This window comes from Mirounga leonina, unplaced genomic scaffold (assembly GCF_011800145.1).
Source record: "Mirounga leonina isolate KUSES-001 unplaced genomic scaffold, KU_Mleo_1.0 Mir_170, whole genome shotgun sequence".
Classification (NCBI taxonomy): Eukaryota; Metazoa; Chordata; class Mammalia; order Carnivora; family Phocidae; genus Mirounga; species Mirounga leonina.
Window position 1 is genome coordinate 18762845 of NW_023270433.1, and position 18134 is coordinate 18780978.

The 18134-nt window shown below is 40.4% G+C and overlaps 1 protein-coding gene across 3 annotated transcripts in view; it reads right to left on the reverse strand.

The window, feature by feature from the left end:
• The window catches only part of TMEM268 (transmembrane protein 268), a 209507-nt gene that overhangs the window by 14175 nt on the left and 177198 nt on the right, over nucleotides 1-18134 (reverse strand). The window contains exon 10 of one of the 3 annotated variants that reach the window (XM_035015975.1): nucleotides 6704-8159. The exons of the other annotated variants lie outside the window; for them this stretch is intronic. The gene's annotated coding sequence lies outside the window, so the exon portion shown is untranslated. Of the gene's footprint in view, nucleotides 1-6703; nucleotides 8160-18134 lie in introns of those variants that run through there. 3 annotated transcript variants of the gene reach the window in all.

The following is an 18134-nucleotide window of genomic DNA, read 5'->3' on the forward strand; positions in this document are numbered from 1 at the left end:
TCTTTCTTTCTCTCTACTTATCTATTTACCTGCCATATTTCATCACACTCAAATCTCTTGATTTCAGGGACATGAAAAATATGAAAATTTAAGTCTTCGAATTGGTGATATACATGTAAACATACATATCCACATAGATACAGAAACACATTTATATATATCTAACACATACGCATTTTCTTTGACAAAAATGCAATCATGCCAAACATATTGGTCTGCAATTTACTTCTTTTGCTTAAGAATATAGCAAAGACATCCCTTCACAGAAGTGCTTGCAGATCTGTCCTTGCTGTCATTGTTCTCTATTCTTTTAAATGACCATCTAGTATTTCTTTGTAAAAAGGTAGTTTTCCAAATCGTTTCTCCATTGATGAATACCTTGTTTGTGGCTTTCGCTATTTCAACAGACCTGCCATCAACATCCCTGAAAAATACATCACTATGTACTTAAAATACAGTGAGAATTTTTTGAAGATTTTATTTAGTTAGTTAGTTATTTGAGAGAGAGAGAGAGAGAACATGAGTGGGGGAAGGGGCAGAGGGAAAAGCAGACTCCCCACTGAGCAGGGAGCCAGCCATGGGGCTTGATCCTGGACTCCAGGATCATGACCTGAGCCAAAGGCAGACGCTTAACTGACTGAGCCACCCAGGTGCCCCATATAGATTAGATTCCTGAAAGTGGAATTTAATGTCAATGGATATGGGCATTTAAGATTTTAAGATGTCATAAATTATCATTCACAAATTTTAAACCAATTCACCTCCACCCAATAGTATAGAGTGGTGCTGACCTCCCTCACACCAAGCCATGAATACAACCAATCTGTATTATTTTTGCTAATCTAAGAGGGATTATATGACCTTTCACTGACATTTTATTTGGCATTTAAAAATAGCTTAGTGATATATCTATGCTAATACGAACTAAACTCTAGAAATATTACTGTATTAATGAAACATGCCATCCCTCTCTCTGTGGTGTCCCCAAGCAGCTGTATGTTGCCAGAGAAAACAATCACAAAACTGAGCTGACAGGGTTCACATTAATGTAACAGTCCCAGTATCAGTGGGCTTTCACAATGGCCCAGAGGGCTGGCCATCTTTCTCTCACATGCTAACTTTCCCACTCACTGAGGTGAATAATTTCTCTCTCTTCATGCCTCCCACACCTCCTCCTCCATCCACAGTTTCCTCTGATGACCTTGCCTCATACTTAGTTGAGAAAAATACAAATTACCAGAAGCAAACTCCCTCAACTTCTCACCACCCATGCTCAATCCTACAGTATTCATGATCATTTTCTCCTTCTTTTAGCCTACCATGATGGAGGAGGTGTTCTCAAGCCTACTAAAGGCCAGCCCTCCTCTTGGGCTCTGAATTCCATCCTATGGCTCCTCTCTCAGCTTCCATAATACCACCAATCACCTAGGTTTTTTCTCCCACTTCACTGGAGCATTTTATTCAGTCACCTGGTTGGATTCTCCTCACCTTCCTGAACTTACCATTCTTCAGAAGATCTTTCTCATCTCCTTCTATAGTCCTTCCCTCCATTATGTCTTCTATGACATGGCTAGAAGTGCCTTCTATATGCTATGACTACTAAATTTATATCTCCACTCCAGGTAACTCCTCTGAGATCCACTCTTACAAATTCAACTGACTAGTTAACTGATTCTCCCTGATATTTCAAATATAAAATGTACCAAACTCCTTCACATCTTCTATTCCGCAACCCACCTCCCATTCTCTAGACTTCTTCAGAGTTATCCCATCAACTCAATTGCTCAAACAAAAAATCACCCTTTCACTAATATCTAACATCCAAGCAACCAATAAGTGGCTTGTGCTACCCACTAATCCCCTAGTGAGTGCTTACGTTTTTCTTCATCTCTACTGTCAGCACTGTAATCATTCTCACCTGGATTACTAGAATAAGCTCCTGCCAGTTCTCACCTCTTCCTTGCTGCCTCCTTCCCACCTCTGATGCATCCTCCACCCATGAGAAAGGATCTTTTTAAGATAAAAATTGGATCTGGGATGCCTGAGTGGCTCAGTCAGTTAAGCATCCAACTCTTGATTTTGGCTCAGGTCACGATCTCAGTTGTGAGATGGAGGCCTGCTTCTGGCTCCATGCTAGGCATGGAGCCTGCTTAAGGTTCTCTCTCTCCCTCTCCCTTTACCCCTCCCCACTTCCCTCTCTAAAAAAAATAAATAATAATAATAATAATAATAAAATAAAAATTGGATCATGTTGGCTTATTGGTCTCTTTCTCTTTCTCTCTCCCTCTCTCTCTCTCTCACACACACACACACACTTTAGGACCCACCACTAGCTCATTAAATTTGGAACCTCCAAAACCTAGCTCAATACTGGCACTTAACAGGAGGACTTTAGATACTGATTAGATGAATCAACGAAGTGGAGCTATCAAGGAATTCTGTGATCATCTGAAATCCAGGCACAGTGAGCTGAGAAATTTATAACAGAACCAGAAACCAAAGCGCACGTGTAAAGGAAGGTAAAATCACAGCCAAGAAGTAGTAAACAATATGAAAAATAGAATTAGAAAGTGTTTGGCATAGTGCCTGACCCTTAACAGGCATGATTATGATTAAAGAAAAATTTGTACATGGTAGCTGAAACAGCAGCAGTGGTCAAGTGCTGTTCTGGGAAGGTCCTGACCTTTCCAGTACTTTCGTGATGAGCCAATCTTTTAGGAGTCAACTGTGTAACTGAGATTCTGTTCTTCATGATTCCTATGCATGTCCCTACAGCAGGCTAGGGATCTCCTGAGTTTCCTGAATTTGGGTTATCTATCCAAGTATACTCTAATATTGAGTATCTCCTGAGTTGACCTGGGAATGTCTCTGTTCTTACAACTGGAAAAATAACACACTGATAGAGTCTATATGGTCCCTTCCAGAGTGACTGTTCTGTCTTGTTCATAACTTTGTCCCTGGGGCCAACACACAGCAGGAGCCTGGAAAGCATATGTTGAAATGAATTCAACTGACCAGAAAGCTCCAAGGAATTGATTAATTCTGGATTTTTGCATGATTTTCTCCTTTCTCTTAAAATAAAAGAGGGAATAAATTCTGGCCAAGTTTATTTTATAGTTAATGAAGCTTTAACTGCAGTGTATCCAAATGTGAAGTCACTAGTAGAGTCTTCCTTGGACGGACAACCCAAACTCCAGGAAACTCTTAATGGTTGACACACAGTCAGGACTACCCCCTACATGTGACTGCATGCTGTACCATGATAAGAGGACTCTTCTAGCAGGAACCCATGATACCCATCACATACTAGAAAAGCTGACCTGCCCAAAGTGCCTCTCATTGCTACCTTCTGAAAGAGGCCTTAAACAATTACCTATTGTTGTTGTCTTCTAAAGGAGGAGACTGAAGTTCCTAAAACTCAATCAAGACATGCCAACCAAATCAAGGCAAATGTAATGATCTGGGCTTTTCAATTCTCTCACCTCCAAATGTCTATCCTATAACCTGTGGACTTTCAATCACGTAGCTGCACGTTTTATGGGACCAGTGTGATGATCTGGAAGCGGCATGGGCATTTGAACCAGAATTCCAATCACACATTTACTATTTTGCTTTGAGGCCTTAAACAAAGCCGCTTAACCTGGCTGAGTTTGTTTGGTCATCTGAGAAGTGGTTATAATTATGCCAACCTTGTAGCGTGTTTGAAAGGGTTACAGGTGATGTAGGGGAGGTCCTGCTGCTGGGCCCACAGTAAGTGTTCAATACTAAGAGTGATTAAATACTCACTGTGCAGTGGTAAATGTGTTTCTCCAGCTTGACTGTAGACCTTGAGGACAGCATAGTTTTTTATTTTTCTCATTTCTTTATTTTCTACAATATAAGTGCTCAATAGCCAGATATGAATCATAGCTACTATATTGGACAGCCCAGGTCAATACTCTTTTTCTTTGAAGAAATTAGTAAGGTCTTTTTAGGTTTAAAATATGGTGAGGTTTTGTTCCATAGATGCTTTCATGAAGATTTGTTCTTCGTTTGTAGGGTTCAATACATTTGTACTAAAAATAGCTTGTAAATTATGTTCACACTCTCCTTATCTTTACCTTTGTATCTGCTGGATCTGCCCAAATTCCAAAGAGGTGTAACAATTTTCCCACTACAAATTTTATTCTGTCAGGTTCCCTCCTTCCTCCCTCCCTTTCTTCCTCCCTCCCTCCCTCCCTTCCTTCCTTCCTTCCTTCCTTCCTTCTTCTTCAACTTCTTCTGCCTCTCCTTCTCCATCTCCCACTCTTTCTCATTCTCCTTTCCCCCTCCTTCCCCTTTCCTCCTCCTTCTCCTTTCCCCCTCCTTCTTCTTTCCCCCTTCTTCTCCTTTTCTCCTCCTCCTCCTCCTTCTTCCTCTTCTTCTTCTTCCTTGTATTTTCTGAAGATTTTGCTTCCTACATTTTAGTATTATGTTCTTTGGTACATAACTATTCATTACAGTATATTCCCTATGGACCACATACTCCATCATTATAAAGGGTTCTTTTTTGACCTATTCAACATCTTTTGCCTTGAATTCCACTTTCTTGATATTAATACTGAGATCCTTCTGTATTCTTTTGGGTTGCCTTAGCCTGTATACCTCTGCTCAGTCTCAAAATTTCAATTCTCCATGTTTCCTTATTTTAAATCTGCTCTCTGAACCACTTTAAAGTGAGCTCAGTAGTGAATCTGTGGGCCTAGAGACTCTGATTAAAGAATCTTCTCTTCTAGAGCCATATTATCTATTGAGCTTTGAAGAGCCATGAAGTTAATTAGCATATTCTTCTTAATAACATTAATTCCCTATATATTTATAGCACACTGCAACCTGAAAATCACTTTTTATTTATGATCCCCTTATACTTCACAATGACCTTTGAAATAGTAAAAGAAGATATTGTCACCCATGGTGACTTTAAGCATCAGGTAGTGCAAGCTGCTCAAGTATTATAGTAATGGGTATAAATTAGCCCAGGTATTACTGGGACAAACAGACTAATTCAGTGGAGGAAAGTAGGTCAGGCAGACTTGCACATCAGGGAAACAGGGTGACTCCTCGAGAGTTGTACCTTTGCTCTTTTTTTGTTAAGTATAAAGGTTTGGCCTTTTATTCATTCAAAAAGCATTTATTGACTACACTGTATACTAGGAACTAGGTCAAGCAGTCAGAATACAAAGTTGAATAAGACGTAATCCCTGTTCCATGGCATTCACAGTGTAGTTTAGTGGTTCTCAAATTTGGTGAAGTATCACAATTGACTAGCAAGAATTTTATTACAGCTTCCCTTGGTCCCCCTCCAGGTACACTCAGCAGTCATAGGGCTAAAGCCCAGAAATCTGTATGTTTTAAAGCTCCACAGTCCCAGATGGAGTTGAGAACACTGGACATTCAAGTAAAATAATAAACTGTTGGCACACTTAACACTTCCTACAACACTTTCGCTTATACTATTTCATGTAATTTTCATAGCAACACAGTGAGTCAGGACTTGGTTATACTCACTTTATAAATGTGAAAATTGAGAAGAAAAGTGGTTTTCCAAATCCACAGCCAGTGAATGACAAAGCTCAGCCTGGAACTAAAATTCATTTCTCCAAGTTCTGTCATCTTTGTTCTCCACCCACACATCACGAAACCAAAGGAAAGAATGGTAGTACCAAATAAACTCACCTGTCTTTGCTTTAGGCTTTGCTTTCAGCCGGAGCCCAAACTCAAATAGTAGATTCTTGGCAAGTAGCCCTTGATCATGTACAAAGATATCAACCTATGCAAATGTACGTCATTAACTTCTTAAATGTAAAGAAAGGACTCACATTTGTTTCTGTCTGAGACCTTCAGACAGATCCTTGTGGCTCACTGGAGACCTATAGACCACACTTCCAGAGCCACAGCCTGGGTGACAATCCCATGAAAAAGAAAACTTGCTTGAGTTCTCTCATATTCCAATAGGTGGGTGAGTCACACCACATACCACAAATGAAAGACATCTAGGATTTTATGTGCAGGTGCCTTGGGTCAGAAGCAGTGATTCACAAGAACAACTCATCTTTGGCTTTTCTGAACCAGAACCTCTGAGAGTGAGGTCTGGACCTGTGTATTTTTAACAAAATGCCCTTGGGTACTTCTGTGCATCCAGTCTAACCTGCCCATTCATAGATGCAGATCCTGAGTGAGGCTGATAGGGCAAGAGACCTCTTCAAGGACCCATGGCGAATAAGAAGCTGAAGAACTAGGATTAGATCCCAAGTCTGGACTTCCAGACCTGACACCTGGCAGCTGTGTTACAGCTGTGTTTTAGCTGTGGACTCCTCACCACCACTGCTCCTCTCCAAAGGACTGTGCTGGGCAGGCGAGAGGTGGAGGGAAAAGAATGGAAAGCCTTGAATGTTGCCTCATTCTAGGAAGCTGCCTCTAAGAAAACCCAAATGTCCTTTAACGCATGCCAATGGTTTAAACAGGAAGTTCCTACTCAGGAAATGATGGTCATAAAGTACAGTGCTGGGGGGCGGGGTAACACGTCATCCAGAAACCTGCTCCCCTGCACAAACCTTGGATTCTACCTCTGTCTTTGTTTGACAGAATAAAATACTGGTGGTTTGTCACCTGCTTTCACTCTTACCATCAGATATGTTATTTTTCTTTAAAAATTGACTCCTTAAAAAACATTTCCTTTCTTCTTTCCCTTAGGTGAACCAAGCCTAAATAATAACAAAATAGAAAGGCAATAAAGATGCATTAACAAAATGAAGCTAGAACAGTACCAAGGGATACACCAAGGAAAGGAGAAAATACACATGGGGACCAAAATTATAAGGGGAAAATAATGATATCTAATTTTTATTGAAACCTTAAGTATATTATGTTATCTACTTGTCAGAACAACTTCATGAGAGGTATTATTATTATCTTTATCCCCATTTCATGAAGAAGATGGATTCCATGAAAATAATTCACAAGCCCAAGACAATACAACCCAACAGAGTGTTGAATCAAGAAGGCCAAGATTCAGACAGTTTCTTTATTCAGAGTATCAAACAAGGTTTCCTGAATGCTAAGAGTGCTGTCTAGGTCCCTGATCAGATCCTGTTCAATTTGGCCCACATAACAAACATAGTTCTTTCTAGATGCGGTAGAACCTCTATAAACTAGGTGTCCTTTGTCTAGGAAGGTGCCAAAACAATGGCATGATAGAGTCTTATATTTTTGCAAGGTTCCAGCTAGAAGAGCTCAACAAACTAAAGCACATCTTTCTTTGACCAGATGGGGAAGCTGAGGCCCAGAGAGGGCAAGGGGCTTGCCCAAAATCACACAGCAAGCCAGTGCCAGAGGCAGCTCAAAGTTCACATCTCCTGGTACCCAGTCCAGCCTACACGAGGAAAGACAGAGAGTATGTAAGCAGTAGAGCCAAGTGGCCTCTGAAACGTCTTCTGGCTCTGCAACTTCCCAAAACTTGGAGTCCATGATTTCATAAATGGAAAAACACACACTTTCCCCAGTAAAAACAGAATTGATTTTCCTGTGGGATAAAACCGCACATGCTTTGCATTTACTCAGAAAGTTCTCAGTAACAATGAGAATTCTAGTGTGATTTTTGTTTCTTTGCTTCCTCCCATAGGTTCCAGCTAAGTGGAACCAAGAGGATTATTTCCCACGTGGTCCCAGTGGGCTGCTCTTAACATCTTCTGTGACCTGAACAGGTAGTGAGAGCCCAGAGTAACCATAAGCGTTCTTTTCTTTTTCTCCAAAGCGAGTCATATCACTCCCCACCTATACCACCATCAACAATCACACCCTTAGCTTGCAATGCCATATTCTCAGCATCTTCGAATAAGAAAAACACTGTTAAAGGAGCTAGAGGTTATTTTCTTAGGTGATTCTGGGGCTATGGAGAATATGGTACAATTGAAGGAACAATTACGGACCGAAATCGCTCATAATTTCATTCTGATTATTGTTATCTTCATTTTTATCGTTTTTTAAATTAAATTAGGTCACTGTGAGTAAGCTTGAGCAGTGGGTTTTGTTGTTGTTGTTGTTGTTGTTTTGTTTGTTTGTTTATTTGTTTGAGTTTCCCATTATGCAGCTTTAGGATTGAAACCATCGGTAATGGGTTGAGTTATAATTCCCGAACTTACCTATAACAAAAAAAGAAAAGAAAATCACCTGACATGACTTAAAGGTACAGAACCTCATGCCCCTCCCCAGATCAGTATACCTTGGATGGAGCCCTGGAATCTGTGTCCTTAACAAGTATTTCCAGATAATTCTTGTTATTTGGGAAAGTTTAGGATCTGGCAAGTTTGGGAAACACAGAATGATGGCATGGACTTTTAATCACACCCAAGAGAGACACTCACTGACCAATAGTTTAGAAGACATAGGGGCTTTCCATCAGTACAGGAAAAAACCCAGTCTTGGACCAGGAGTACCCCACCATAAGCATCTTTTCCATGGAGGCAGGCCCTTGCCCTTCCCTACATCCTATGCAGTGAGCAATGAATGACTTAACTCCACAAGCCTGTTCATCCCTTCCCCCACTCAACCTGCCCCCTTCCACTCCACTTGCTGTCTTAAGTGCCTGTATTTCTGGGTTTAACTCAAATCCCAGAACCCCTTATCCTACCATCCTACACGACTGATCCCTTCTCTGAGCTCCTACTCATGAGAATGGCTAATGGTGACATCTTAACTCCATTCACTCTGATTTACTTAAAGATTCCATACAGCTGTCTTGCCTCCCTGGATTATAAGCTCCTTGGGGACTGTGCAAAGACTAAAGTAGACCCTGAATATAGCTGCTAAAGGAAATCTGCAGGAATGAATGCCAAGGTTAGGCTCTGGGAGGGCAAGGCTCTCTTGCTCCCCATTTTACCCCCAGTGCTTCATCCAGCACCTGGTGCACAACAACTCTTCAATAAATGCCCTTTGAATATGTGAGTAAATAAATGAATATCTTTCAAGCTATAAATACTTCAGCACATACAGAGTTGAAATTAAGATCTCAGAAGCTAACCTAGATACAACTCATGACTCGGGTTTGTTCTAGTCTCTCTATACCAGCGTTCCTCACACTCTTTAGTCTCAGAACCTCTTTTTAAGAGTTTCATTGTTGGGACGCCTGGGTGGCTCAGTCAGTTAAGCGTCTGCCTTTGGCTCAGGTCATGATCCCAGGGTCCTGGGATCGAGTCCCGCATCGGGCTCCCTGCTCCGCGGGGAGCCTGCTTCTCCCTCTGCCTCTGTCTCTCTTTCTGTCTCTCATGAATAAATAAATAAAATTAAAAAAAAAAAAAGAGTTTCATTGTTTAGAATGAAAATTATGGAGGATCTTAAAGAGCTTTTGTTTATGTGGGTTATACTTGTTGACATGGACTGTATTAAAAATTAAAACCGATCATTTAAGAATATTTATTTCTTTTAAAATAACAGTAATAAACCCATTACATGTTAATGGATTAACACAAATAATATATTTTTATGAAAAGATAGCTATTTTTCCAAAACAAAAATAATTTAATGAGAAGAGTGGCACTGTTTTACATTTTGCAAATCTCTTTAATGTTCCATGTAATGGAAGTCAACTGGATTTTCAGGTCTGTTTCTGCATTCAACCTGTTGCCTCTGGAAAACTTCACTGTGCACTCGTGAGAATATGAGAGTGACAAAGGAAAATGACATCTTAACATCATTATGGAAATAGTCTGGGCCTCGTGGACTCTCTGATAGGGTCTTAGGGACCCTCAGGGATCCCCAGAGCATACTTTGAGAACCACTGCTCCACACATTTCATAATACAAGTTCTACACACAGGCGGGAAAATTAATCAAAGGATCTGTTTATCCCACTAGGATAAATCCTTATACACGAGCATGTCATAGCAGAGAGATTCAAATGCACATTCTCATTAAACGACAAAAATACCATTGACGGTGAAATTCACAAAAAGCTTATCTTCATGAAAGAGAATATTCATAGCAGCAGCATGAAACCACAGATTCTGTAATGGCCCTTCTAATTTATGCCTTATCATCTTTCTGCATCTTTTCCTGGGGCTCCCAAATCAACAGGTGTTCTAGCAAGGAAACCAAGTATGGCATAAAATGGTAAATGAATATAATTTTAATTCCCATAACTATAGATGGAGCCCAAAGTTTTCACCATCTAGCTCTTCTCCTTTTTGTCCTCCTGTCCCTTGCAGCCTAAGATTGTTGAAAAAGTAATTTATATTGAATGGCCTCGAACTGACTACTTGTCTCCTTGGTTAGTCAGTAAAAACATAGCTTAGAGCTCACCACAGAATGCAAGTTCAGAAATCTAACTGCCTGGATTTAAATCCTGGTTTCTCCACTTACTAGCTGTGTGAATTAAAGCAAATTCCTTAAGCTATCTTGCCTCAGTTTCCCCCCCATCTAAGATGAAAATGATCATGGTACCTATCTCTCAGAAGTGTTAGGAGGATTAAATAAATTAATACATGTAGAGTGCTCAGAATAGTGCATGACAAATAGCAAATTGTCAGTAACTATTGGTTATTAACTATCTTTTAAATTTTCTTAAAAAGAACAAGAAAAGTAAATTTCTGTGGTTAACTTCCTTCCCCATAATTTAGCGCAACTTTTAAAGATTTGTTTGTAGTAGCAATTGTAAGGTTGAATTCACATTTAAAAGAGCCTTACCCTAAAAAAATCAATTAATTGAGGCACCATTATGGAGTCATACGCTAACAAATCAAAAAAGCGGGCTAGAAAATCCATACTATTACAAACAACCTGTGGAAAAATACTGCCTTTCCCAAAAGCATCTGTGCTTACAGTAGCGATCAGCCTTGCTCTAGCAAATGTTAAATGGCAATTAAATTTAAGTTAACCCTTGGGTTAATTGTACACCGAGAGGAATTGTTAATGTCAAGTGTTTACTGAGCACTAACAGATTCAACAAGCACACATTGAACATCACTCCACATAAACCCCAGAAGGTGATGAGGACACCTGAGAGCAGCTTGGAGCAGGCAAGAGTTCTGCCCTCAGGGACTGGTGGAGAGCTCCATGTGTATGGAATCGTGATACAAGCAAGATGTCCTAAATACTCAAGCACAGACAACAGAAATGCTTATGAAAGAGGAAAGAGAAGGTCATTCTGACTTGAGGAATCTGTGAAGACTTTCCCAAGGCGGTAGCTTTTGAGGTGGGTGTTGAAAGATGGGTGCGATTTCACCAAAAGCGTGTGAGAGAAAGGGAAACCGTGCTAACAGAAAGCAAGAGTAGGCATGCCAGACTGATCTAATAAGAGCATAAGGCCAAAGTGAAACTGAATGGAGCAGGTCTTACATGCTAGGCTAGGAAGTATAGACTTCCCTCAACAAGCAAAAAGGCAGCCTGAGCAACAATGGGTATAAAGCTATGTCATCCACACCTTGGTGTTTTATCACTGATTACTGCAGGATGGGTGAAAAGGAAGGCACTAAGGGAGAGGAAACCAATTATGAAGCCATGACAATAGTCCAAAGGGAGAACTGGTTGGAGCATTCGTGATGGGAAGAGGAAAAGAGGATGTGACATGTATTTTATTGTGTAGGTCATAGTGAGCTAGTTTGATTCATCACGGAAAGTGACATGTATTTTAAAAGAAGAATCCAGACGATTGAGGACTAAGTAGATGTGGGTGGGAAGCTACACTACGCTAGACCAGGGCTGTGTTATAAAAGAAAGATTTTTTGAGATATCTCCAAAAAGGCAAATTTGGAAAGTATATTGGACTGAGGAAAAGAAAGAACTCAGGATTACCTGATTCAGAGCAAAGGAATAGGGAAGGAAATAATCCCACTAGAAAAATAATAAGCAAAGAACTTTTCCCGATCAATAAGAAAAAGGAATATATAATAGAAAAATGTGCCATGGATATGAACAGGTGATTCATAAAAGAAGAAATAAAAAAAATGGTCAAGAAATATGGAAGAAAATGCCTAGCTGAATTGAGAAGAAAACAAAAATATAAGCTATCACTTTTTGCCTCTAATATTTGCAAAAAAATAGAAAGAATGGTAAGGCAGACTACGCAACAGCATCCTTCCTTGCCAACAAAACTCTAGATGTTTTTCATTTATCCAGACTCTTCCGGTTAGCTCTATTTTTCTAGGTCCTAACCCAGCCCCCCTCCCCCAGTAGGGAAGAACCTTGATTAGTCTGAGCCAAAATTGATGATTCCATTCTCTGTTGGTGACTGGCTTGAGAGGGGACATATATTTTGATTCTAGGTAATGGTGTGTGACAGAAACATATTGAGATGGATGAGAAAGTTCTTAGAAATAGTTTCTTAGATCTTAAAAAGAGAGATGAAGTCTTTTCAATCCCCACTCTATTTGTCCCAAGCTGCCTGAAGATGCAATGGCTGGAGTTGCTGCAGCTATGCTGAGAAAATGAAGAGACCAAACAAACATGCTGAGAATGGCATGGAGGAACCTGGTATTTGCTGTCGTTCAGCATCAGAATTAACCTATCTTGGAATCTTCTTATCTTGGGATATCTTGTAATGTAAGATTATTTTTGTCTTATTAAAGTCACTTTTATTTGGGAGTCTTAGTTTCTTGAAAAGCTCTCAATACCATTTGATCTACTTGTAACAACAACTTTCTACCTACACAGTGGGTGCTTAATAAATATTTGCTGAGTGAATGAATGAATGCCTGAAGCCTATGAGAATGACAATGGGAAGTGCCCAGAAGGATCATAAACTTCAAGTTGGGAAGGTCTTGGAGATCCCATAGATTTTTTAGTATGTTCAAATTCACTCAAGGAATCAGTGAGAAAATTGAAACTAGAAAATGTTTGGGACTTCTCCAGACCAGTCTCCATCTAACTCATCACTCTCTTCCAAGAGTATTGCTCTCCAAGTCCTGGTTTTCGTTTGGCACGGGCTGAGCCACATAAAGTTACAAAGTCAAGGTGTCCCCTCATGACTCTCATTAATCCTGGGAGGGGATGGATCTCCACCCAGAAGAATTGAGAAAGTCCCCAAATCTGGTATGCATAGGAGAATCCCTTCTTTCATTCTTCCCTGGGTGTTGCAGTAGAACATGGTGGCAGAAGTCCAAGTGGGCGAGTTTGCTGGGAGTGGCCCTGTGGATTCCTCTTTCATCACATAAGTTTGTTCAAACTAGTCCTGCTAAGAGTTGTGGATTGCACTGGTGAGATAATGAGTGCATTCACTTTCTCTCACAGAAGCAGTTCTTTCTCATTCCTCCAGATGAGGCATCTGCTCTTTTTTGTTGCTGCATCATTAATTCTCTTGAATTCTGCAATTGGACATGAAATATGCTCTGTCTTCCCTCCAAATTTAAAATGCAAATGTTAGTTAACTAAATTTTTTTTAACTTCCTGGGGGTGGTGGGGGGAACTTAAGTCTAGGGGCCAGGAGTGAGAATGTGAATAACCTGTCATTGTACTTTTTTATGTCTGTAGATTAGCTTTTGAAATAATAAAATAATAATTCAAAAATTTAAACTTCTATACTCAAAAGAATAAGATACAAATAATATACCAAAAGGAAAATATATTTTGCAACATCTACCACAGACATAGGCTATTGTGTTTAATTTATGAAAAGCTAACAAATATTAATAATGCCACATAGCCTTTTGTTCAGAAATGGACTTTACAGAAAGACAGATCGAGTCAGTTCCAAGGCTGCCTCTTGCCAAATGTATTACTTGCCCCATATTCTCTCTTTGCCTCGGTATTACTTGCCCCATATTCTCTCTTTGCCTCAGTTTCTTTCTCTGAAAAATGAGGATAATGCTCTTCTGTGGTATAATAAGAAAAATATTTGGTCTTTGTCCCCAACTCTTGGCACAGAGCTCCTTAAAACCCTGAGTAAAGAGGGTGATAGAAGCATCTTTTGTTCTAATGAGGCAACTTTTGGTGGACCCCTCGATAGCTTCAGGATGGGAGCTGGTCACTAAAAAGACCAAGTCCTAATTAGAAGCTTGGAGCTATCAGCCCCACCCTCCAGTCTCCAGGGAAGGGAGGGCTCTGGAGATACAGTTAATCACCAATGACCAATAAGTTAATCAATCATGCCTAGTAATGAAAACTCCTCAGTGACAGAGTTCTGAGAGCTTTAGAGTTGGTGGGCACAAGGTGCTGGGAGCCTAAAACACCCCCACTCCACAGGAACAAGTGCTCCTGCCCTCCAGACCCTTCTGAACATCACCCTATGCACCTCTTCATCTGGCTGCTCACTTATATCCTTTATAATAAACCAGTAACTGTAAGTAAAGTGCTTTCCTGAGTTTTGTGAGCCATTCTAGCAAATCATCAAACCTGAGGGGGTAGTATCGGGAACCCCCGATTATAGCAGGTCTATCAGTTGACCTGATACTTGTGACTAATGTCTGAAGTGAAAGCTGTCTTCTGGAACTGAGCTTTTAAACCTACTAAGTCTGATGCTAACTCTGGTGGTTAGTGTCAGAATTGAATTGAATTTTAGGACACCTACTTGGTGTCAAAAGTTAGAGAAGTGGTGTTGGAAAAGACACCACATATCTGGTGCCAGGAGGAAAAAAGCCTCTCACCTTCCCCGGAGTTCTAAGAGAACTGATGTAAGACATTTAGCAAATAGTGGACCCTAATCAAATATTGGTATTATCATCGATAACTAGGAAAAAAAAAAAAGGTGAATCCAGCAGTTGGAAAACAGACAAAGATCATCAACAGGTCAAACAGGAAAGAAGAAAAGCAAATGATCAATCAACGTAAATAGGATGTTGAACCTCATCAATCAGCAAAGAAATGCATCTCAAAATAAGATACCATTTTCTACTCATTTAATTGCCAAATATTAAAAATAATGGCAATGCCCAGTGTTGGCAAGAGGTCACTTCAATGATAGTATAAATGGTATGAACTTCCTCAATAGCAAAGAGACAAAGATGTGTCAAAAATCTTAAAAATTATATGCATACTCTTTGACCCCGCTATTTTATTTCTGAGAATGTATCCTAAAGAAGGAAAGAAAAACATAAACGTGCACAAATATTTAGCTGTAAAAATGCTCATTATGGAACTAGTCAAAATAGCAAAAAAAAAAAAACAGAAAGAAAAAAAAAATAGAAGCCATCTAAAAGTTCAGCATCCAGGGGAAGCATTAAATAAATTATAATTCATCTTTAGTATAGTGCAGTTATTACAACAAAAATATTTAATAGCAGGAAAGATTGTCATGATATAGCAAGGGATTAAAGGGAGGTTATGGAGCAGTTTATATAGTATGCTAGCATGGTCTAGTTCTGATGAGGATCCTCCTCTGTGTTGCAGACTTAACCGTATCTTCCCATGAGGGAAACAGGGCCAGAACTCTCTGGGATTCCTTCTATAAGGGCACTGATCCCATTCACAAGTCTCTACCTTGAGGATCCAATCACCTCCCAAAGCCCCCCCCCCCACCCCAATATCATTACAGTGGAGGTTAGGATTTAGAATTCCAACATGAATTTTGGAGGGATGCAAACATTCAGTTCACTGGAGATAAGTTCCCTCCGGAGGTTCCTTTGCTCCTGTAAAGATTAAAGGCACAAATCTCATTAAATGTGCTACACACCCAGAGTCAGCGGCTCGGTTGCAAAGAGGAAAACCACAAGTAGAATCTTTGGCAGAGCAGTACTTGGCCAAATGAAAAAGTAGTACGTAACACTGCTTCCTACCTCCATCACCCTTAACATGCACATTTTTATTTCAGGGGGTAAAAAGTCAGGGAGAGGGGATTAAAATGTGTACAGGAACCCAGAGTGGCATTCAAGGAGTCATCTTCTTCAAGAGTGAAGAACTTTCCAGAGAAAGAACCAAAGCCCTATGGAGCCTGCCTGTGTATTTAACTTGAGCCTGGGTACAGCTGCGGTTTATTCCTGTGGTTGAAACCCAAAGAATAATCTCACTTTACCTCTATGCTTAGCCCTTGACCGCCAGCAATGTGCCAGGCACTGTGCCCAGCCCAGGCTCTCTCCAAGGAGCACCCTGGGGAAATCTGGAGAATTTCAGAAACCTCCAGCTGCAAACAATGGTCACTAATCAGTGTGTTAGCAATTCAAAGGTAATGTATGACAATCCAATCTGCCCCTTTCTCAGCTCTAGGGGTGCACCATGTTAGGTGGTCTGCAGGCTTATCTCATTTCATCCTCACAGTGGGTCTATTGCTGTTGTGGTGGTTATTGTCATTCCCCCCTTCAAGATGAAAAACCTAAGGCTCGGTGATGTCGTTCAAGACCTCAAGGCTAGTGAGTGGCAGACCTGGGATTGTTGTCACCTCCCCAGTCTCCCCTCTTTTGGGACACTCCTCCCCACCCCCAATCTATGTTCTAGTCTGGCTGAGCTATTTGCAGTTTTTGCTGAAGGCACTAGGCATTTCTTTCCTCTGTGCCTTTGTTGAAGCTGTGGTCCCTGCTCAGAGAGCCCTGCTCTCCCGCCCTCTCATTGGGCTCCCTGTATTCCTACCCAACATTTAAGACCAGCTCGGCAGTTACTGCAGCCAGGAAATCCTCCTAAACCTCAGGCTCTTCAGGTAAAATTAAACACAGAGATATGGTTGCCCTTCTCTGAATGTGCCACAACTATACTTATTTCTAGGTTTTAGAATATGGATTTCCATCCACCAAAAATATTCTTTACTCATAGGCACACACACGTGCACAAACATGCACATACATGTATACTCACACACATGCACGCCAACGCCTCTTTCCCCTAATCCTACTCATCCTTCAGGTATCTTAAAGGTCAAGGGCTCTGAGCAAGCTTCCCTGTTAGGTGCCAACAGCCCCCTCCCCAGAGGACGGCATCTCTGCTTTGTAGCCCCCACACAAGGGCTTCCTTCTTATCACACTTCACGCTGGTTTGTCATTGCTTCCACATCCTGATCGAACTTTTTCAGGGCGGGGACTGTCTCGTCCCCTGGGTCAGAGCCAGTCACGTAATAGATGTTCAATAAATATTTGTTGAATCAGTGAATGCTCACCCTCATCCTTCTTGGCCTGTGCCTCTAGACTATGGAAATAGAGAATTATGTGTTCCAAAGTCTTGTTTCAGCTTTGGTTGGTATTGTCTTGAAACCGGAGACCCCATGCTTTTACGGCAGGAAATGAAGAATCCTGGAATAATAAAAAGAAATTCTTGCCAGGACTGCTTTAGAGAATGAAACGTGCTGGCTAGACAATATCATGTTTCCAATGATTAGAAATAACCTGGGGTGGAGGGAAGTGTTAGTCAAGAGGAGGAAAGATCTTCCTGAAAATTAAAGCCCTGATCCTATACAAAGTCATCATGAAAAGTTGTTTACTTACAGGAAACCTTCACATGAGCTACTCCATTACAATGGTTCAATAGTCACCTTGACACTAAAACACTTTGTTCACTTTGGGCCATTGTATTGACTCACCTTATACTTGTTGAGCGAAATTAAACTGATTTATCATGCATATAGTAGTTAACTCATTGACCTAAGATCTCACATACCTGGTTGTATTTAATCTGAGTGGTATTTAAAATGGTTGAGATTTTCTTTGTTCTTCCATATATGGTTTATGTACCCTTGATATCACAGGGCGAAAATAATACTTTCCCCCTGTGGTCTTCCTCCCCAAAACCCATAACCCTAGGCTAATCATGAGGAAAATGTCAGACAAACTGTGGTGGGGGGCAGGGGGTATTCCACAGAACATTTGACCAATCTACCTCAAAACTGTCAAGGTCATCAAAAACAAAGCCCAAAAAACTCATAGCCAAGAGGAGCCTAAGAAGACAAGACGACTAAATGTAATGGGACATCCTGGATAGGACCCTGGAAGAGAAAGAGAACATTAGATAAAAACTGAGGAAATCCAAATAGAATATGGACTTCAGTTGATAATATTGTAACAATATTAATTCATTAATTATGATTAATATATCTTACTAATGTAAGATGTTAATAATAGGGGGAAATTTTTTATAGGTATATGGGAACTCTCTACACTAGATTTGCAATTTTCCTGTAAATCTAAAACCATTCTAAAATTTCTAAAATAAAAGGCTTATTTTAAAAAAACCCATGCAGAATCATAACTTCTTTCCATAATATGTCCTTTC